At 36.6% G+C, this 22,299-nt stretch overlaps 1 protein-coding gene and 1 long non-coding RNA gene across 7 annotated transcripts in view; one reads left to right on the top strand and one right to left on the bottom strand.

The window, feature by feature from the left end:
• Agmo (alkylglycerol monooxygenase) overlaps positions 1-22,299 on the top strand; it is a 273,840-nt gene that overhangs the window by 25,849 nt on the left and 225,692 nt on the right. The window lies entirely within an intron of this gene.
• The window catches only part of LOC125387838 (uncharacterized), a 40,113-nt gene continuing 21,399 nt past the window's right edge, over positions 3,586-22,299 (bottom strand). Inside the window, exons 2-3 of the long non-coding RNA XR_007228018.3 lie at positions 6,593-6,711; positions 3,586-4,386 (exon numbers count right to left, since the gene is read on the bottom strand). This is a non-coding gene — a long non-coding RNA (uncharacterized LOC125387838). The remainder of the gene's footprint in view (positions 4,387-6,592; positions 6,712-22,299) is intronic.

Here is a 22,299-nt window from a genome sequence, read left to right as displayed (position 1 = left end):
TAAAGATTTTTTCTTTATTTCATTTTAAATATTTGATGATGGCAGTAACCAGTGCTTGGATATCAGCATCTGTCCAAACAGCTGTCATCCCAGGGCCTGTTCCCCGCTTCTCATTCTACATTTATTTTTCAAATAGGTGTGAGAAGCAAAGCCCAAACAGTTGACAATCTGTTTGTTTGGTCCACAAGTAGTTTACTGTAATGCCTACAGCTAAGTTATTGTTCCAACAGATGGATCACAAAGTTTTATAATTGCCAAATATCAGCTACCTCTTTAATGTTCCAATTTCTCCTTGTTGTATATGGCATTTGCTGAACTGTAGTTTTTCGTGCATGGATAATAAAGTCATTTCATTGTGATAGTTATGATACATTCAAAATCACTTTTTATGTAATTTTATTTCCCTTTACTTATTTTTAATTGATGAAACTATTGCCTTTCTTTTTGCACACATAACCTTCTGGTTTATACTGCTGGACTCCACCCTGTGGAACAACTTGACTGTGGAATAACTCTCCCCTGCTCTGTGCTATTCTTATGAATTCTTGTGGAATCTACATACTTGCTAAGATTCAAGTTTGACTTATGGGACCAAATTCCTTAAATCCCTCCATTAATGGTGGTTTGTTTTGTTTTGTTTGTTTCCCCCCATCAGGAAAGGCGGCTTTAGTACGTACTTCCCATTTTTGAGATTAGCACTGATGAGCAGGCCATAGTCAACATTAATGGGTTCCCATTTAAAGCTTGCCAAATCTTGACTTCCAGTTGATTCCAGCGAAAACATGATGTCTGGATTCTTCTTGGACAGTGAAAATATTCTTGGCTTCTATTTGGCTGTCTACAAAATCCCTGGTTCACATTTCCTTGTGCATGTTAAATTTTCTGACTCTCTGCTTCTCTCTCCTCTCCTGTTATTGACCATAACGTTGAACAGATAAAGTAGAAACTGTAATATTTGTAATTTGCCTTAACTGGTTATTCAGTGTATGTAACCAAGACCATCCCCAGCTGTTCCTTTGGTGGGAAGATAGTTTTTGTTGACTTGGAGAGAAGTGCTCTTTAATGTGCAGAATCACTCTTCACTGCCGGGCCCTGAAGATCTCCTCTGCCGCTTTTAGAAAGTGTGTGTGTTTGTGTCTTTGTAGCTCTTCCTTTTTGAGATCTCCTGGCTGTTTTCATTTTTCTCCCACTTTTATCTAAACTTACTGATTCCTGTGTTCTGTAGTAGTTTATATGTTCAAGATCATACTATAGTTTGCAGGTGTACAGAAATAACATTTCAGGAGAAATGAAAGTGCCAAATGATTATTTCATAATTTTTCTGTCCTTTTTATTGTACAGACAAATTCGAAAAAATAAATAGCAAATTAATGCTTAGAATAAAAGCAGACAGAAAACCAAGCTTCTTATAGACATATGCAGTTTTCTATCAGAGAACAGAACTCAAAGAGTACGGCTGAAGATCACAGTGTCAACAGCAAACTGTCAGACAGGAAAGACAAAACCCTGCTGATGTGGCGTGTGTGGTCAGCAGCTCCTTTGTCAGAGACAGCAGCTCAGACAAGTGTCTCAATCACCCTCCACGTCTGTGCTTCCTTGGTAAAGAATAAATCAATATACGAAAGAAAAGCAAAAAGATCAGCAAGTATCTACTTGCAAAAAGCCAGCTAATTTACATCATCTACATATAGTTCCTGGAACACAGTTCATACTCAATTCCTAGCACATCAGCCATTCTGTTTTTGAATGTTCTGAGAAAAATTCAATTTGATGAGCTCAAAGTATGTTTCCCAATACATTTTGTTAATTCTTATTTGAAATCTAATATTAATCAACTAGATGATGGTTCAAATATAATTGGATAGTCTTTTTAAGTAGTTTTTGATCTTTATGATATCAAAATTGTATTTTCCTGTCTCCTAAGTTTGTCATTGTGCTAGTCTAGACTTGGGCAATTTGCCAAGTGTGTAGGTGGATGTTTCATTTTAAAATACCGAATTTTGGATCATGTTGAAGCTATTACCTTTAAAAAGTAATCAAATGGCTCATCTGATTGCAATTTCTATTTTACCTTTTCACTTAGAAACAGAAATATAGTCTATTTGACTTCCTGGATTGTCTATGATATTCACAATTTAGAGGAGAAAAATATTTCCAAACATTCTCCAAGTTGCTTCAAAGTTATACCTGCCTGAAAATATAATATCAGGTCATAGTTATGGACACAGTCACTTTTATTATATACGTGTCATTTTTCTTTGTCATGAGAAATAAAACAAATATCAATCTTACTATTCTCTAGCAGAATTCTGTGGCTAATGCCATTTAATTGTTTTCATAGCTTATAAAACTAATTGGAAGGGTGAGGAAGACCGATGTAGGAATAGCATCTTCTTCTTAGTGTGTCAAGGAGTAGTATTCGCTACAGACCTGGGCATGCAGAGGTGTTTGCACATGCTGGTGCAGTGATGACCCAGTTCATCCAGGCAGGACTATGTCAGCTTTGCACTGTGTTAGGTGGACACCAGGCCTGTTTCTCATTGTTAGGTCTGTACTGCTCACCAACCCTGAGTGCTGGAACGAACAAGAAAACAACGGTTCCTATTTTTGCATTCTAAGTAGGCACTCTACCATGTGTGAGTATCTTCATGATTATATGACAAAAGATGCAGTCATTTAGTAACAGGCAATTTGATTGGAATTGTGGATACACCCAGGTACCCAGAGGAAACTTTGGGAACTGTGTCAAGTTCATATATAATAATTATGAAAGTAGGACTGGTTATAATATTGAGAATCTGGAGCACAAAAGAATTCTAGAAAAGTGTTTTGAGGCTGACGGCAGAATGTTTACAGAGAACACAAAATCTCTAATACTCCCTTCTGAAGTTGATGAATATTGCATTGACAATTCCTGGTTTATTTAGACAATATTGGAAAATGATCACTTCTCCAGTTCCATATTCAAGATATTCTTCTGGGACTCTGGACAGGATGTTTCTCTTAACCTTCTCTCCCCCCCACCGTCTTTTTTTCTTCTTTTTCATTTTACTAGAAAAGGAAAAGACTTCTTTGCCAGTTTTTTAAATCCTGTCTAAGCAATAAACTTGTAGCCAGAAATGCAGCTTTTAGAAAGTGCTGTAATCTATTGAAAACTTGAGGAAACACTTAACTTTTAAGGCCACATTAACTGAGGCTGAATTATGGAATGATTCCTCCGGAAGTTCGTGTCAGAGGAGTGTTACTGCCACATAAATCCACCCCGATCAGTTGACTGACAGGGAATAGGAAAAGCGCTTAAAATAATTGGACACTCAGGGGTCCCTTTCCAAAGTCTGTTGTGACATGTAGCTATGTCACCGCCATTAAAACCAGTAGGGGGTTGGGGGCTGAGATTCATCTTTACAGATTAAAGCTGGCTTTCTTCACACACAGTGCTGGGGAAACTATCAGAGCAGACAGGAGCAACACATATCAAATGTACTTTGGAGAGTAATGGCACTCATTGCCCTCTGAGCATTTATCTTTACAAACATTCCAGCTATAAATCCCAATGCATCCAGATGGAGACAGAAAGAGATGATATGGTGCTTACATTAGAATTTATTTTATTGAAATCGTGGTTTGTCTAGTGCTGGGTCAGAAAATCAGAGTTGACTTTAGAAATGTGTTTTTATAGACTTCCAGTCTACCTACTGGTTAAACAGAGGTGCGAATTTTGCCTTAAATGACTAGAGGGTTTTAACATAGATGAGAGAGTGACTGCCATCGTCTCTTTGGGAACAAATGAAGAAAAGGTTTCAAGCACAGATTTAATTTACGAAATTGGAAAAAATGTAAATTTATATGTTTAATTTTCATAAAGAAAAACACAATATTTTTATCAATACTGATTTTTTAAAATTGAAACAGAAATGTTTCACTTCTTCTTAATTATTGCAGAAACAATAGTAGAGGCTTATAGTCAATGTGTGTTTGATTCATAGTATACAAATAAAACAAGCTCACATTGTCATTTTAAGTGGTTTTTAATGATATTCAAATGTATTTGGGATACACCGTCATTAAAGACGTTTATGTGCAATTGAATTGTATGGTCTGATGATGCACACCTCTAACCCGGCACTTGGAAGAGAGAAACAGTGCAAGCAGAGTCATCCTTAGCTTTAGAGGGAGCTTTAGACCAGCCGGAGATACATGGCTGTGTCAAGAAAGAAAAACAAATACAAGAATAACTCATCTTCTTTGCTCTTACTACTTTTTCTGGAAGTTGTCTTCACTGATGCAGCTGTGACCTGAGGCGTCGTAGCAGGCTCTTGGTTCCACAGTGCTCTCGACATCTCTGTCAGTCCTGCAGATGGATACTTGGACCGGCCTCACTGAGTACTGAAATCAAAAGAAGTAAGTGAATTAAAAACGTTGAGAAGAATGAATAGTGTACAATTGCTCAACGAGGCTAGCTGGAACAGGTTTGTCAGCCTGATTAATGGAACTCCAGTGAAGGCATGGACGGTCACGGGCCTCATGGCTTTCCTTGGCAGACTAATAAAGGGATTGTAAACTGTTACTGTCATTCTGCACCCTTCAATGTGAACCAGGTATTATTAGCATAGTCAGTAACCTAACACAGGATAAAGCTATAGTAGAACACATATAGTAGAATCTGTAGAGATTAAATCTAGTGCCAATTACTGATTAAATTTAAACAGAGGATATTTCTGTATCTCATGATAAGTATCTGCCCAATCTCCCTTCCATATTGTCCCCACAGTTAGCATCTACCAACGTAAGGTACTGGTTTTCCTTTCAGCTGTCACACTGACGTCCTTCTTCCGCAGTTCATCTTTTGTTCCTTACACATAAATATATGTAAATTCTCTGGAGTGTGAGGGGATGACCTTTACAGAAAGCAGGAGGAGAGCAGAATCAACTGTGTGCAGAGGCAACACAGGGGGCAAATGTTAGCCAGACCCTCAAAATCCTCAGAGACTCTCTAGGGAACTGACCTTGAGTGCTGAGGACCACTGCTTAGAGAGTTTTAAGAAGTTCATTGTTTATTATAAATTCTCTTTCTTTCTAAAGTGACGGGGGAGTGGGCTCATATGATTATGAATTACTTCCTTGACTTCTGTCTTTGTATTCTTCCAGGTTTTCAGAACAAGTGTGTGTGTGTGTGTGTGTGTGTGTGTGTGTGTGTGTGTGTGTGTGTGTGTTTCTGATCGGAGTGGAGTGAGATGAACTGGAAGAAAGAGAAAGCATATTTAGAGATAAAGAAATAGTAACCATTAATATACTTTAGTCTGAAATAATGCAAATGATTATGCTATTTTAAAGAGAAAAGGAAATAAACTCGAATCAGGATCACAGAATGTCAGTCATAGACCACTAAGGGATCATACGGTTTAAATCTGTTATCTTGTTGGTGGGAAAATGTGTGCTCGGGGAGGATGAGTGGATGCATGTCTCAGCAAAAAGAAGGTGATGCATGGGCTGCAGACAACAAGAATTAAATTCTATCTACTGCCAAATTATCTTTTTAGTTTGCACCCATATAAAAACTCATGCTTTGTTGAAACTCTTTTGTAAATTCAAAATAGTATGTTAATATTTATCAAGTATAGGATTCATTTAACTATCCTGATATGGAAATTTTCATGAAATATAAAGATTCTATTTTCTTGGAATATTCTAAGGATATTATAGCACTACAGATGTAACTTTAGATTTTCTGCTGGTCCTTGGTTGTGTAGCTTTTTAATTTATAGTTCAATTACACTTATTTTCCTTTTAGATTCAGGATTGGTGTCCAGGGCCTGTGCTAAATTTTTATTTCCTATTTTATGATCTTCTTTTTCTGTTGGACAATTCTCATGTCCTGCTCTCCAGTACTTGAGGTCACTTCCCCCTCTGGCAGATGGAAGAATAAACTACTTGCATGTTATTTTGATCTCACTTAAATTCAGACATTGTAACAAAAGATTCATTAATCATCCATGCTATTATTCACATAATTTTATGGGGGGTTCAAAATAGGCAGAGATGGGGAGTCCTTTATTAAAAACTCCAGTTAACTACCCAGATTTGGAATAATCAGGACTTTACCATTCTTATGTCATTGATATAAAGCACCAAGTTTTTGTGATTAAAATATTTTCAGGCAAATTCAAGATTTTATATTTCACTTATGATTATTGAAATTGTAGCTATGACATTTTTGTTTTAATACAATTTCCACGTTGCATATAGAAAAATTACAATAACTTGATGCATTTCATAAGTGGTGCTTTTGTCGACAGTTGCAGAGCCGAAACAAGGCCAACATAATGCTTTAATTTATTATGACCTTTTATGTGTATATGATGTATTTATAGTTAATTATAAATAACACTTTTAAAAAATCTGTAAGTTCTTTCAGCCCTTTATCAGTTAAGATATTTTTCCATGATTCAGTAGAAGGTCTGTTCATGTTTACATTTGGTTGACTTAGTTATCACACGCTATTTCAGCAAAGTTATAATTGTATTGGGTGAACTGACTAAGTTCAAGTTGAATTTTGAGGAATAGTTGGGTATCTATGGATGCAATAACTTACTGTGACCAAAAGCAGCTTGGGGAAGAATGCATTGATTTCAACTCACACTTCAGGTAACCAATCATCACCAGGGAAGTTAAAGCAGGAACTCCAGCAGGGCAGAAAGCTGGCAGCAGAAACTGAAAGAGAGGCCATGGAAAGATGATGCTTATTAGCTTGCTTCCCAAAATTGCTCAGCCAGGTTTTCATACCACCCAGAACCACCTGTCCGGGACTTGGCCTTTCCATAGCTATCAAGAACTTAAAACATGCATGGCAGGCTTTGTCACAGTCCAATCTGGTGACACATTTTCTCAACTGAAGTTTCTCTCCCCAAAGACTAATTTGCCTTAAGTTGATGCGAAACTAGCCAGCACATTCAGAAAAGACAAAATGTTGGCAATTCGGTGCTACCAACTCATATAGTGCCGTACCATGCAGGTATCAAGAGGATCCCTACTTTGTTAATGCATCCATTTACTACTATCTGTGTAAAGATTGCAGCACCTAGCAGAAAGTCGTTCCTAATTCGCGCTGTCTTTGAGTGTGCAAATTGACAGTTTTCTGAGTCTGTTGTTTAGCGTGCGTAGACCAGATAAAAATTTATTATTAGTTAATTTCTGAAAAATGTAACAAAAGCTTTGTACCTTTTTGAGTTCATGCATTAACTTTCAGAACAAAGAATGGGTTTTATACAAGATAGTTTATGAGTCTATTTTGCTTTTGAAGTGCAATTTTATTGAATAATCACAGTCATTTCGTGGACTCATATTCAGACATTCTTCCATTAATGTGACGTGAGGAGTTCTTGATAAGCTTTTCAATTTCATCCAGCGCAATGCATCTTATTTCATCATATACATTTGTTATCTGAACCCAAGAGTCACCTGTTTTGTCAGAAATCTTGGCTTTATTTGTATGAAATGGTGTGTAAGAAACACCTCCACTTTATAAAATGTTAAACAGAAGAGGATTATGATTGCCCATGGTGGCATACATTCAAACTAAATACTTTTTGAGAAAGAAATTTGATACATACGTAAAGTTAACTAAGTTTTCCTTTTATAATTACTGTAACACATCTGTACATATAGATATGTTAAGCAGTATCATGTAAAAACAAAAACCATAAGCCCATACACACAACATAATCTTATATTAATCTTTTCAAATTAAAATAAGCATTGTAACATTTTATTTCTAGGGCCACGTTTCAAGGCTCTCTTCAGTCATTGTGAGCCACCCTCTTCCTGTTTATTTTAAAAGTCAGTTTTGTTTCTCCAATAAAATATGTTCAAATGTATAAGGAATTTATAGAGTGGGAATTCCCACTCTAGCAAAATTCCATAAGAGAGTTTTTTTTTTCACTTGATTTTTCACTGAGGGTCATTTCCAAGCTGCTTGTCAGAAGCCTGCCTTGTTTCCTTTAGCTGTGTGGTGCTCTGCAGAGGACAGCCTAACTACTTCCGGCATTTCTCTGTTGCTAAGTAGATGAATTATCTCAATATCTAGTATGGTTACATAGCTTTATTTTATGCACTTTATTCTATGTTGACACTATATTTCTAAGATCAGTTTTAGAATATATCTGAAAAGGGGAAATACACATGAGTTTCTGATATTTATCAGAAAAATACTCTATAGTAGGCAGGCCATATTGTGTATAATTCAGCAGTGTATAAGATGGTCAGATTCTTTTAAAATGCTTTTATTTATTCTTTGAGAATTTAATATATTATAGTTTGATCTTATCTTCCCTCATTCCTCCCTAAACAACCAAATTTGTGTCCTTTTTTTTTTCTTAAACCTACTCAGTCCAGATTGTGCTGCCCATATATTCGTTGAGTATATGTGGCTACCCACCGGTGAGCATCATCAACCAACAAGCGCTACACCCTTAAGGAAAACTCAATATGCCTCTTCCATCAGCTCTCAGTTACGAATAACTTCTCAGTTAGGTAGGGATGATCATGGTTCTCTCCTCCCTGTATGCTGGGATTTCGCCTGGGTTGTTTTCACAGGTCTTGTACACGGCATAAGTACTGACTTGTTGTATCTAAAACACACAACTTCGTTGTAGTCATCCACTGCCTGACCCTGAAAACCTTTTCTGTCTTTGAGTACTAAGCCTTCAGAGGGGAGCACATGGGACAGAGGTACCACATATGGCTAAGCTAGGGATGCCATTTTCTTAAAAACTCTCCAAAAAAGAACATCACCAACCTTCAATATTTGCCAGTGATGACAGAGTCTACAGTATTTTAACAGTGTGAAAACACGATTGTGACATCTCTGGCTGATCAGACTAGTGATCCCACAGTTTACATTTTTCAATGTACATGTTGGTGTAAGAGTTTTTGTCAAAGCTATGTTTAATCATACATGATAAAAAAACACATGAAGTGGTAGCTGAAGAAACACCTTAAACCTTTGCTGTCATTGTCATATTAACTCTTTCTTAGAGAAGCTGTATTGTGGTAACAGCTTTAACTATATGAACTTCAAAGTTATCTCTAGTAAGAAAGATACATGAATATTACCATGTAGTTTTTGTCTGTTCCTTCTTAAGTGGTCACTTAGTAATAATTGTGATTTATATAAATTTAAGGGTGATTTATTTTTAAGCAAGGGAATAGGAGATTTTTTGTTACACTATACACTCTTATATTTCCTACTCTATAGACTATGCAACTTCATACCTTTAAAGAATGAATGATTTTTTAAAAAAATCTCCAGACATTTTTCATCTTTAAATAATAAAAATTTCTTTTATCCTGGTTACAGTCAGCTAAAATGTTTGAAATTCATAAACACTGCTGGGAATATATACAATAGATGCCTTCAGAATGTACATTCTCACTGCTTCTCATTTACATTCTGAAACACAATGAAACAAGAACCAGACACCCTTCCTATGTTTGTATCTTTGATTAAGTTAGACACTTGTGGTAAATGAAAATGTACTTTCTAAGCAAAGGAATAGGAAGCCAAATTGCTATTTGGGCTGGAGATTTTCTTGAGAAAAATAAAACACATTGTTTTGATTTCGTCAGCGCATCGGTGAGTTTAATTTTGCAGTTGACTGGAGAGATGCTGTAATACCTTATACAAACATGATTTGCATCCGTCTTACCTCCTTTATTCTGTGCATACAAACAAAACTATTTTTCATCTATAACAAACTGTAGAAACATAAGCATGGAAAAGACATTCTTTGCTTTATGTATACAAATGAAGTAAACAGTATAAATCGACAGAACAGAGTCTCCAAAAGTCATTCATCAGTTTTTAGAATCAAACATTGGAATAAAAAAAGTGAGACATCCTGTAAACTATCATTTGATATAACTTCTGAACTCTATGAATCCTACCATACTTGTTTCTTCATGAAAATCTTTTTTCAAGGATTACAAATATATCTACAATATTCCCCTTAAAAAATTGCTTGTTTCTTTCCAGTCATGTAAACATGTTGCATATTTGAAGGCCTTACAAATAGTGTATAAACTTTAATACACATTGATTGCCTACAGAATCGGTGTTCTCATCATCTAGATGATCACCAAAATATTTGTGGACATCCAGTAGAGAGCCCAACACTCTAGGATGATGAGTCTTCTTACCCTTGGCTCATTCTCTCATCAAACAAAATATGATATCTCAAAATAGCTTTTTAAATATATTTCACTCAGTTAATGCTCTGGTCTCCAAATATGCTTGGAGTGGCTTCCTGAGCCTTAAATGTCAAGTTCTTAGTTCCACCCCAGGTCTACTCTAAGAAATCTGTTGAAATGGAACCAAGAATCATTGTTACTGTTGAATTTTTAATCCTGTCTATTTTGAAAGTGTATTGATTTGTTTTCTTGCTTCTCTGTGCCTAGCATCAGCACTGGTTAGAAGGGTGTGTCAGATATACTTGGATTGGATTTACAGAAAGTTGTGAACTGCCATGTAGATACTGGGACATGAACTCCTGTCTTCTGGAAGAGAAAGCCAATGCTCTTAAGCACTAAGGTATCTCTCCAGCCCCTAAATCCACATTCTTTATGAAAGACTTTAGGCATTCCTGCCATTTGCTCTAGAGAAAATATTGGTTTTTGATGTAGTGATTTGTTTTTTTGTTGAAGTGTAGCACTAGCTAACATTGAATATTCCCTTCTGGGGTAATATATAAAGACAATCATTTATTTAGTAGATTAGTTAGTGGCTAGTTTACCAGGAGCTTTTCAATATTGCTTTGCCATTTGCTTCTTTTTATTTCTGTTGTTACAATTCACATTGATAGTCTAGTTAATAAAATAGGATTTAAAGTTTTCCCATAACTGTAACCAGGAGATACTGTTTGTACTTCCTTCACTACTGTGTAACGCTATATACAATTATGCAGCCTATTTAATGTAATTCCAATGATTTTTATTTGTTATATTCTGACTGTTTATGCCTCCCCAGAAAATAAGTGAAATATAAAATTTATGATCTCCAGCAAGGTGATATCTGTGTTGTAATTTTTGAGAGAAAATTGATGCTCAGATTTTTGTGATGTCATTAGTGCCCTTGTATAAATAGGAAGTCAGAGAAAAGATATCTCTTCTACATCCCAGTACATCAAAAAAAGGCAAATAATGAAAAAGGGGCAGCCTAAAAGTTGAGAAAAATGTCTCATCAACAAGCAGGTTCACCCTTTCCCTTTCAGTTGACTGCTTAGTCATAGAGCAGTAAGAAGGAAATAATTGCTGTTTAAATATTTCAAATCTGTGATATTTTATTATGACAACTTGAAAAGACTTTCTTAAAAAAAAGGACATGGGATGCAATGAACTGTAGGAATTTAAAATTAAAACCATTTTTCTACCACTTTGTAGGGCTTACAAACCCCTTCTTCCTCTCTGTTAAAGGGAAATGGTGTGTGAAGAAGTTCGGTAAGTTTGATGCTTGGGCATCAAACATTCCAAGGAAACAATGTTTTGATGACATGAGAATAAATGAATCAGAAACACATGGATTGAGTTATCTTTGAAATACACTGCAGCAGAAACATCAAGGTATAGAGTGGTATTTGGAAGCGTGTCAAATTCTAAGTACATTTAACTAAAGGAGAGGGAATTTTTAACTCCAGGGTAGCATCCAGCATCTCTAGGGCCTGGGATTTAAGGAGATGGCATTTTAACAATTGAATCATCATGCTGTAAACTAATGATGGATCAGCAAACACCAGAGATGGAGATGCTTATTTTTGCTTAAAAGATTGCACATTATTCCCAGTGTAACAATCTCAAACAAGTGATCCTGAAGTCACTGACATGGTAAAACTCCCTAGGTCCTAGACTTAGCAAATGCTAGGAATCAGGATTATTATGTATTATATGCTTTCTGATACTACAATTTTGTATAGTCACTTCATGAATGAGGGTAAAAACATCTTTTCTTTGCACAAGCCATAATCTCTCAAGCATAATGTGCTTCTCCTATGGATTCTTGGATCAGTAACACCTTTGCTATAAGGCAGTGGCTCTTAACCTTCCTAATGTTGTAAATCTTTAATACAGTTCCTCATGTTGTAGTGATCCGTAACCATAAAAATTTTTGTGTTGCTCTTTCATAGCTGTAATTATGTTATGAATCATAATGTTAATATCTAATATGCAGGATATCTGAAATGTGACACCTGGGAAAGGGTCATTCAACCCCCAGAGACATCATGACATACAGGTTGACAATCATTGCTATATGGTGAAACAACTTTGCCAGACATCAAAGTGTTCAATTCAGCTATTTTAGCTGACAAGTGATAATTAGTATAAACACACTACAACATAATTTCATGCATTTATACCATAATTGCTCTTTTTAATTTTAGTCATTAAACATATTTATAATGCATCAATTCTTAAAGCGAAGTAATTACTTTAATTGTAGCATGAATATAATCAGCTCTAATGAAGTCGGTGTGGTACTGCCTTCTGTTTTAATATATACCACAGCCTGTGAATGCCTGTTCTCAAATATCCAGAAGTCCTCAAGCCTTTTCTCGATGAGCCTTCGCTGTGAGACCAGTTGTGGTTGAGGCCAATTAATAAAAGCTATTGCTGTGTGTCTTAACAATACTATTAGGAGATGAATAACTCCCACAAGGCATGGAATACTGTGCCATATCTAAACATGTGTAACATCACAAGTGCACATTTTGAAGCTCCAGTTTAGTGTTGAAGACGAAATTTGAAACATGTATTATGTATAAATGATTGCTAAACTATGTTCTAATTTAAAAATTATACTGGGGTTGTGTAACCTAATATCTTCTGTTTAGGAAACACATTTTAAGGGTTCAGGGGTTAAGAATACATAATGTAGCCATGTTATAATCAGATGAGCAACAAGCAGAAAATATTGGAATATGTGTGTATGTATGTGTGTAAGAGAGAGAGAAAAAGAAACAGAGACAGAATAATAGTAAAATAAGTGGAATAAGGAGAAATCAAAGGCACCATCTGAGTAAAAACTATATATTGATTTCTATATTTTCTTCAACATTTAAACACATTTTACATTATGTAAAGCAAAAATAAATCAGACTAATAAAAATTTATTATAATAATCTAACAACTTCTTCATTTAATACTATGGAAAGTTTATACATGAAGGTTCAAAAACATTTTTAGAGATAGATGGAAGCATTGGAAAATGCTTATTATTCCTGAGTGTTTCACAATACAAGAACAGTGATGAGCTCTGATTTAGGGCAAACTAATGATGAAGGGAGAGCCACTGGTGTCAAAGTACCAGGCAAGAAAAGAAGGTTAGGAGAGCATCAGGGTAAAGATAAGATTGTGGAACATTTTTCTCCCCCTTCTTCTTTTTAAATGGTCTTTCTTTATTGATTTTATTGAGTTATACATTTTTCTATGCTTCCCTCCCTTCCTTTTTTATCCCCTTCAACCCTCTCTCATGGTCCCCATATTCCTAATTTACTCAGAAGATCTTCACTTTTTTCTACTTCCCATGTAGAATAGATCCATGTATGTCTCTGAAGGTTCTCATTGTTGTCTAGGTTGTCTGGGACTGTGATTTGTAGGCTGGTTTTTTTATTTGCTTTATGCTTAAAAACCACTTATGAAGGGCCCTGTGTCAGCTCAGCAACATTCCTGGCCAACAAGGGGAGCTGATCTTCTAGCAGACATCCATTGGAAGGGTGAGTTTGCTCCTGGCCCACGGCAGAAGCCAGCAAGGAGGAATTCAGACTTTCCCTGACCCCCTTGACTCCCTGGTCACCTTGCAGTGGTGGCTCCACCCTGCTGAGCTCTCCCGCCTCCCATCCCAGCTTTCATCCAAGTATACTTTCCTCTATTCCTCCCATCCCCCTGGGGCCATAAAATCTCTCCAGCTCAGCTACCTTGCTCGCTGGGCCTGGGCTGTGGGCTCAACCCGGCAGGAGGCAGTTCCTGTGTTTTGATAGCCTGCCTGAGGACAGGTGGGCCCTGTGTCACCTCAGCGACATTTCTGGCCAGCAAGGGGCACTGATCTTCTAGCAGACATCCATTAGAGGGGGAACCTGACCCGGTATCAGAAGATCCAATAGAGAGCATTTGAAGAAAGAGATGGGCAGACACCAAGGCAAGAACTCCTCCAACAATCTGAAAAACAACATGAAAACACCAGATCCCAACGACCCTACAATAGAAGGACTTGAATACCTTAATCCAGAAGAAGTGGAAAAAAGTGCCATTATGAAAGCAATATTATCCCTTAAACAGGATATGAATAACTCCCTTAAAGAATTGGATGAGAAGTATAACAAAAAGTTTGAAGAAATGAGTAAAGAAATGGATGAGAAGTATAACAAAAAGTTTGAAGAAATGAGTAAATCTGCGAATGATACACTGGGAAATCAAGAAAAACAATCAAACAGGTAATGGAAACAGTTCAAGAATTGAAAACTGAAATGGAGGCAATGAAGAAAACACAAACCGAGGGCCGACTGGATATGGAAAATCTAGGTAAATGAACAGAGACTACAGAATCAAGCATAACCAATAGAATACAAGAGATAGAAGAACGAATCTCAGATTCTGAAGATACCATAGAGAAAATAAATGCTCTGATCAAAGAAAATGACAAATCCAACAAATTCTCATTACAAAACATTCAAGAAATCTGGGACACAATAAAAAAACCAAATCTAAGAATAAAGGGATTAAAGAAGGAGAAGAACTGCAGATCAAAGGCCCAGAAAATATATCCAACAAAATTATAGAAGAAAACTTCCCCAACCTAAAGAACGATATTCCTATGAAGGTTCAAGAAGCATACAGAACACAGAATAAACTTGATCAAAATAAAAAAATCCCCTTAACTCCCTATGTCCAAATGAGAAGCAGAAGGAGGGAGAAGGTGAGCAAGAAAGGCTGGACCAGAGGGAACCTTCATCTGACAATAGATGGAGATAGAGACGGAGACCCACATTGGAGCACTGGACTGAACCCCCAAGGTCCAAATGAGGAGCAGAAGGAGGGAGAACATGAAAAAGGAAATCAGGACCGCGAGGGGTGCGTTCACCCTCTGATACAAGGGGACTGATCTAATGAGAGCTCACCAAGGCCAGCTGGACTGGGACTGAACGAGCATGTGATCAAACTGGAATCTCTGAATGTGGCTGACATGGGGGCTGACTGAGAAGCCATTGACAATGGCACTGGGTCTTGTTTTGTCTGCATGTACTGGCAGGGTATTGGGAGGAGGGGCAGAAGTGGAAACTTTTATAAATTAATAAAAAAATAATAATAATAACAAACAAACAAACAAAAATAATAAAAACCACCTATGAGTGAATTCAAATGATAATTTTCTTTCTGGGTCTGGGTTACCTCACTCAATATGATGTTTTCTGGATTTTTCCATTTGCCTGCAAATTTCATGAGGTCATTATTTTTTTCTGCTGTGTAGTAACTTCGTTGTGTAAATGTACCACATTTTCCTTATCCATTCTTCGGTCAAGGGTCATTTAGGTTGTTTCCAGGTTCTGGCTGTGACAAACAATGCTGCTGTGAACATAGTTGAGCACATGTCCTTGTGGCACGAATGAGTATTCTTTGGGTATATACCCAAAAGTGATATTGTTGTGTTTGGGCAAGGTTGTTTCCTAATTTTCTGAGAAATCATCATACTGATATCCAAAGGGACTGTATCAGCTTGCATTCTCACCAGCAATGCAGAAGTGTTTCCTTTAACCCACAACCTCTCCAGCATAAGTTGTCATCAGTGTTTTTGATCTTGGCTACTCTTACATCTTAGAGGTGTAAGATGGAATATCAGAGTTGTTTTGATTTGCATTTCTCTGATGGCCAAGGATGTTGAACATTGCCTTAAGTGACTTTCAGCCATTTTAGATTCCTCTGTTGAGAGTTCTGTTTAGGTCTGTACTCCATTTTTTTAAAATTAGATTATTTGTTCTTTTGATGACCAATTTCTTGAGTTCTTTGCTTATTTCAGAAATCAGACCTCTGTTTGATGTGGGGTTAGTTAAGATCTTTTCCTATTCTGTAAGCTGTCGTTTTGTCTTTTTGACCATGTCCTTTGCTTTACAGAAAGTTTTCAGTTTCAGGAGGTCCCATTTATTAATTGTTTCTCTCAGTGTTTGTGTTACTGGGGTTATATTTAGGAAGTGGTCTCCTGTGCCAATGTGTTCAAGTGTGTACTTCCCACTTTCTCTTCTAATCTTTAAATGTGGCTGACTTTATATTGAGGTCTTTGACCCATTTGGATTTGAGTTTTGTGCATGGTGATAGATATGGGTCTATTTTCATTCTTCTACATGCTAATATCCAGTTATGCCAGAACCATTTGTTAAATATGCTTTCTTTTTTCTATTTGATAATTTTTGCTTCTTTGTCAATAATCAGGTGTTTGAAGGTGTGTAGATTAATATCCGGATCTTCAATTCAGTTGCATTGGTCCACCTATCTGTTCTAATGCCATTACCAGGCTTTTTTCAGTACTGTAGCTCTGCAGTAGAGTTTGAAGTCAGGGATTGTGATTCCTCCAGACGTTCTTTTTTTGTACAGGATTGTTTTGGCCATCCTGGGTTGTTTGCTTTTCCATATGAAGCTGAGCACCATTGTTTTGAGGTCTGTGAAGAATTTTGCTGGGATTTTGATGGGCATTGCATTGAATCTGTAGATTGCTTTTTGTAAGATTGCCATTTTTACAATGATATTTCTACCTACCCAAGAGCATGGGAGATCTTACCACTTTCTTTGTCTTCTTCAATTTATTTCTTCAAAAATTTAAAGTTCTTGTCATATAGGTCTTTCATTTGTTTGGTTAGAGTTACTCTGAGTTATTTTATGTTATTTGTGGCTACTGTAATGGGTGATGTTTCTCTGATTTCTTTCTCAGCCTGTTTCTCATCTGTGTAAAGGAGTTCTACTGACTTTTATTTTTTTAATTAATCTTGTATCCTGCTACATTATTGAAAGTGTTTATGAGTTGTAGAAGTTCCTTGGTAGAATTCTTGGGGTTGCTTATGTAAACTATCATATCATCAGCAAATAGTGAGAGTTTGACTTCTTCTTTTCCAATTTGTATCCCCTTGATATCCTTTTGTTAGCTTAATGCTTTAGCTAGACCTCAAGAACTATATTGAACAGATATAGAAAGAGTGGACAACCTTGACTTGTCCCTGATTTCAGTGAGATCTCTTTGAGTTTCTTTCCATTTAGTTTGATGTTGACTGTTGACTTGCTATATATTGCCTTTATTATGTTTATGCGTGTTCCTTGTATTCCTGCTCTCTCCAAGACCATCATGAAGGGATGTTGTATTTTGTTGAAAGCATTTTCAGCATCTAATGAGATGGTCATGTAGTTTTTATTTTTCTGTTTGTGTATATGAAGGATTACATTGACAGATTTTCATATGTTGAACCATCTCTGTATCTCTGGGATGAAACTGACTTGATCATGGTGGATGATGGTTCTGATGTGTTCTTGGATTCGATTTACCAGTATTTTATTTAGTATTTTTGCATCAATGTTCATGACTGAGATTGGTCTGAAATTATTTTTCTTAGTAATTTCTTTATGAGATTTGGATATGATGATAATTGTAGCCTCATAAAAAGAGTTTGGCAATGTTCCTTCTGTTTCTATTGAGTGAAACATTATGAAGAGTATTGGTATTGTTTCTTTGAAAGTCTTATAGAATTCCGAGCTGAAACCATCTTGCCCTGGGCTTGTTTTTTTTTTTTGGCTACGAGACTTTTGATGACTGTTTCTATTTCTTTCCATTATAGGTCTATTTAACTTGCTTATCTGGTCTTGATTTAATTTGATAAGTGATATTTATCCAGAAAGCTGTCCATTTCCTTTAAGTTTCTCAATTGTGTGGAGTACAGGTTTTTGAAATATGACCTGATGATTCTCTGTATTTCTTCCATGTCTGTTGTTATATCTCCTTTTTCATTTCTGATTTTGTTAATTTATTTTCTCTCTGTATTTTGGTTAGTTTGGATAAATGTTTGTCTATTTTGTTGATTTTCTTGAAGAATCAACTCTTTGTCTCATTGATGCTTTATATTGTTTTCTTTGTTTCTATTTTGTGGATTTCAGCTCTCACTTTGATTATTTCCTGCCATCTAGATGTCTTGGGTGAGTTTGCTTCTTTTTGCTCTAAAGTTTTCAAATGTCTTGTAAATTCACTAGTGTGGGATTTTTCCCCACCTTCTTTATGTAGGCATTTAGTGCTATGAACTTTCCTCTTAACACTGCATTCATTGTGTCCCATAAATTTGAGTATGTTGTGCAATAATTTTCATTGAATTTTCAGAAGTCTTTCATTTCTCCCTTTATTTTTTTCTTGACCCATTGATGCTTCAGGTGAACATTGTTTAATTTCCATGTGTTTGCTCGCATTTTGGATTTAGTGTTAGTGTGAATTCTAATTTTAAGCCATGGCAATTCAATACAATGCAGGGGGTTATTCCAACTTATTTTGTATCTTTTGAGGTTTGTTTTGTTACCAAGTATGTGGTCGATTTTTGAGAAGGTTCCATGAGGTGCTGAGAATAAGGTATATTCTTCTATGTTTGTATGGAATGTTCTATAGATGTCTGTTAAGTCCATTTGAATCACAACATCTTTTAGTTTCCTTATTTTCTGCTAATTTTTCATCTGACTGACCTGTCCAGTGGTGAGAGCGGAGTGTTGAATGTTGCAATGAGAGATATGTGCTTGTTTGTTCCCAGCCACCTGGCAAGTGTAGATCTGAAATCATCACACAGGTACTGTATTAATTAAATCACTGCTTGGCCCATTAGCTCTAGCTTTTTATTGGCTAACTCTTACATCTTAATTTAACCCATGTCCATTAGTCTGTGTATCACCATGTGGTAGTGGCTTACCAGCAAAATTTTGGCATGTCTTACTCAGGCGGCAGCTCCATGGCGCCTCTCTCTCTCTCTCTCTCTCTCTCTCTCTCTCTCTCTCTCTCTCTCTCTCTCTGCCTTCCTGTTTTCCCCAGCTACCTAAGTTCTGCCCTATCAACAGGCTAAGGCAGTTTTTTTATTCATTAACCAATAAAATTAACATAGACAGCAGGACCTCTCACACAGTTGAAGTTTCCCACTATTAGTATGTGGGGTTTAATGTGTGGTTTAAGCTTTCAAAGTGTTTATTTTACATATGAGGGCATCCTTATATTCAGGGCATAGATATTTAGTATTGAGATTTCCTCTTGATGAATTTTTCCTGTGACTAATTTAAAATGTCCTTTTAGTCTCTTTTGATTGATTTTAGTTTGAAGTCTATTTTGTTAGATATTAAGATAGCTACACCAGCTTGTTTCTTATGTCCATTAGATTGGAAAAAATTTCCCAACCTTTTACTCTGAGGCAATGTTTGCCTTTGAGGTTGAGGTGTGGTTTTTGTATGCAGCAGAAGGATGGATTCTCTTTTAGTATCCAATTTGTTAGCCTGTGTCTTTTTATTGGTGAGTTAAGTCCATTTATATTTAGGGATATTAATGACCAGTTATTGCTATCTCCTGTTAATTTAGTTTTCATTGTTGGTGATGTTATTTTGTGTGCTTTTCCTTTCTTTGGGATTTGCTGCTGTGAGATCATCTGTTGTCTGTATTTTTGTGGATGTAGTCACCTCCGTCCCTTCTTTCTTTCCTTTCCCCTCCTGCCCTTTCTCGCTGCTCCTTCCCTTCTTTCCCTCCCTTCCTTTCTTCTTTCCTTCATTGTTACCCCCCATCTTCCTTGTTCCCCTTCTCCTTTCCCTTTCTTTCTTTCTTTTGGCCTTCCATCCCTTCCTTTAATACAACTTTATATATTGCCTGTCTACTGATGCTGCTGACATGCTGCTAGTCTCTGCTAAAGATCCACACCCTCATTGAGATTATGATTAAGTTTAGAAGACCAGCTTCAGCATAACTCATATGTATGTTCCAGGGTAGAAGCATAAAGATTAAAATCATTAATCAAAAGGCACCGAGATATAAGAGAAAAAGAGACAGAAACAGAGAAAAGCATCAGGAGAACATTCAGTGAATACTGAATCCTCCTCATTTATTTTTCACAAGCTTATATACTTCAAACCAAATGGCGAGAGGGATGCAACAGACTTCATTAACATGGTAAAAGGGATACACTTGAATTCTCTGACCTTCAGTCCAGGTGGAGCCGATCCACCTCTATACACAAAATACTAATTAACTACGCTTTCAATCAGAATCGCTTGTTTGTAGCCACACCTGTTGTCAATAACTATGAAAGAACAAAAACAAGCTCAAACTCTCCGACGTCCAGTCAAAGTGGAACACTCTCACATCTATGGATCCCCACAGATGAGTAAAGAGATAATAAGAAGGAAATGACAAGAAGTAATTAATAATATAGAACTTTGAGCAAGATAGAACCAACAGTCAGTTAGAAACTAGTATGTTCAAGCCAATTCTAGAGCACGGCAGATTGAAAGAAGGTCTCTTCTTTATGTGTATGTCTTAACTCTTTGAACTTTAAATATAAGAGCATGTGCACTTTTTTTAAAATCCACATTTTCACAATTTCTGTATCCAGTACTTACTAGAAATGAAATTATATGGTAATTAATTTTATAAAGGTATTCTATATACAGGAAATGTATGAAAACATGTCCTGGGACTACTAGTTATTCTTTCTAGAATAGAAACCACCTGACTCTCTTTGCAGATAACACAGGTATATTCCATTTTTTCCCCCAATGTAGTTCCTAAGAAAAGACACGTTAATTAGTTCTGTTTATTAAACAGGCTCAAACAACTTAAAAATCACTTAGTCCTAGAAATTTTAGTAATTGAAAAAACTAGTATATTGTGAAAAATATTTCATTCTGGTGCAGAATTATTTCTGAGGATCTCTATGCACATACCAGGTATCAAATGGTTTCTCGAGCTGTGAAAGTAGACTGCACACATACTCTCCTTGGTCTGTTTCATATATTTCATAGATTTCAGAGCAGCTCCTGAGGACAGACTGTAGCAGAAGGAAGTGCCTGTAATGTCACGTTGAGGTTATAGAGGTTTTCTGCTGAGAAGTGACTGTGAAATGTCCCCATAGGCACATGTGCTTTGAGCATTTGGTCTTCATTTGGTGGCACTTTGCTGATAAGTCATGGAACCTTTAGGACAAAGAACCTCACTGGAGGATGAAAATCACTGAATGCACTTACAGCAATGGGCTCTGAGGTTAGATAGCCTGCCTTACTTCTTGTCGACCCTGCTTCTTTACTGTGGATGCAACATACCAAGCCGCCTGCGCTGGCTGCCACATTCCCTTCCCTGTCATCATGGTGTGTGTGTGTGTGTGTGTGTGTGTGTGTGTGTGTGTGTGTGTGTGTGTGCTTGTGTAAGCCCAAATAAACTTTTACTCCACTAAGGAACAAATACAAATATTTGTATCAGTAGTTGAATTGCTACTGTTCTCAACCTGGATATATTGCTGTTAGGCTTTTGACATAGATTTACATACAGAATATGAAAGAGGTTGGAGTTAGAAAATCCAAAAGACCTTGATTGTTGTCAACAGAACTTAATAGGACATCTGGTAGACACTTGGACGACCAGAATTAGAAAATGGAGGCCCAACTCATTTATTTTCATAAGGGAACAAGGACTCTATTTTTAAGTGAATTAGAGTCCATTCAGGTTATATTCTGGCAGCAATCCAGCTGCAACTGTGTCATGAATAAGTAGGTGAGGCTGAATAAGGCTCTGGAATCTATGCAGAAGAGGAAGCAAAAATATTGTTTGGGCCAAAAGTAGGGAATGGTTCCAACAAAGTCTTATTTTTCAGACACAACTGTACTGATACACATACAAACTCACAGAGACGTGTAAACAGTCATAAGACCTGTACAAGTTCAAACCAGGCAAAAGCCCAGCATGGAAAGAGAAAATGGGCATAAAGTCTTATCCCTAGCAAAGAGGTAGTTTTTGATTGATACCTGTTGGGAGAATGATAATCCATTGTCTTGACTGGAATAGCACTGGGTATATCAACCACATTCCAGGTTAGGCCCCATCACCTAAAGAGTTAGCTCATGCAAACAGATTCCATGGTTTTGTAAGTGTGATTTTTGTTTATTTGTTTTGTTCTGCTTTGTTAATTTTTTAAGGTAAGAAAGAACATAATGTTGGGTAGGCACAGAGGGAGATTCTGAGAGAAGTTGGGGAGATGGGTAGAATATTATCAAAAT

Source organism: Myodes glareolus, chromosome 11 (genome assembly GCF_982192425.1).
Source record: "Myodes glareolus chromosome 11, mMyoGla1.1, whole genome shotgun sequence".
Classification (NCBI taxonomy): Eukaryota; Metazoa; Chordata; class Mammalia; order Rodentia; family Cricetidae; genus Myodes; species Myodes glareolus.
The sequence above is the reverse complement of the archived record's forward strand: the minus strand, read 5'-3'. Positions and strand labels throughout refer to the sequence as shown.